The sequence below is a fragment of the Chinchilla lanigera genome, unplaced genomic scaffold, assembly GCF_000276665.1.
Source record: "Chinchilla lanigera isolate Chin_1 unplaced genomic scaffold, ChiLan1.0 scaffold00030, whole genome shotgun sequence".
NCBI classification, from domain to species: Eukaryota; Metazoa; Chordata; class Mammalia; order Rodentia; family Chinchillidae; genus Chinchilla; species Chinchilla lanigera.
This window is the reverse complement of record NW_004955431.1, coordinates 22,947,960-22,949,491: the sequence shown is the minus strand read 5'-3', so window position 1 is coordinate 22,949,491 and position 1,532 is coordinate 22,947,960.

Here is a 1,532-nt window from a genome sequence, read left to right as displayed (position 1 = left end):
AACATGACTTCAGTGTCAGGGTTGATCTCTTCCTTTTTGCTACTGTTACCAGAATTGTTTTTGCTATTCTGGGTCTCTTCTGGTTCCCTATGAATTTTAGGATTGTTTCTGCAGTTCTGTGAAGAATGCCATTGGTATTTTAATTGGGATTGTGTTAAATCTGTGTATCAACTTTGAAAATACGATCATTTTGACTATATTCGTTCTGCCTAGCCAGGAACCAGGGACATCCTTCCATTTTCTGATGTTCTCTTGAATTTTCTTTTTCAGAATACTATCGTTTTTATTGAAAAAATAAATTTCAGAATATTATTTTTTGCTGATCTTTTACTTCCTTAGGTTAATTCCTAAGTATTTAATTTTTCATGGTGCTATTGTGAGTGATATGTTTTCCTAATTTCTTTCTCAATGGGCTTATTATTGGTGTACAGGAACATTATTGATTTGTGTGTGTTGAATTTATGTCCTGCTACATTGCTGAATTTGATTATTAATTCTACGAGTATTTTGGTAGATGTTTTGGATCTTCAATATGGAGGACCATGTCACCTGCAAATAATGATAGTTTGACTTTTTCCTGTACATATCCCTTTTATTCCTTTTCTTGCCTAATTTTTATTGCTAATATTTTGAGTACTATGTTGAACAAAAGTGGTGATAGTGGACATTCTTGTATTGTTCCTGATTTTAGAGGGAACGCTTTCAGTTTTTTTTTTCCATTTAATATGATGTTGGCAGTTGGTTTGTCCTTAATGGCTTTTATACTTACATTCTTAGGTGATTTGATCTTGAAAAGATGTTGGATTTTGTTACAGGCTTTTTTCTGCATCTATTGAGATGATCATGTGATTTTTACCCACTTCTGTTTGAGAGATATATTGCATTTATTGATTTGAGTATGTTAAACCATCCTTGCATCCTTGGGATGAAGCCTACTTGATCATGATGTATGATCTTTTTGATGATCTGTTGCACTGTTTGCCAGTATCTTGTTGGTGATTTTTGCATCTATATCTATTAAAGAGACTGAAAAAACTTTTGACCAGGGCCACGCAACCTGTCAGTGAGGCAGCTTGTACTCAATCACCACCAGGCGAACACCTAGAGAGCAAGAATCTTGCTGTTTTCTGCTAACCAGAAGTGGCATGGTACCTGGAACACAGTGACAGTAAATAAATATGTGCAGAATAGAATGAAAGAATGGAGGGAAGGTAAAAAGATAGATGAATAAAAACGGTCCCAGAAAGCACAGAGAGCATCTACAATTTGGTCTTCTTGAGAACTCAGTTCACTATGGAAGTCAGCACTTTCCTCACCCTGAGACACCAAGGGACGGCAAGGAAGGTGAAAAAAAAAAAAACCCAAAGCCCTTAAAAGCGTTCAGTATAAAGAGAAAAACCAAGAAAAGAGGAGGGGAAAGAGAAGAAATCGCCTCTTTCAGGTCAACGGAAAAAGGAAGCCAAGCGAGGCCGTCACCATGGCGACCCCAGGACCAGAACGGCCCCAGCCCATTGGCTGAGACGCCACCGCCA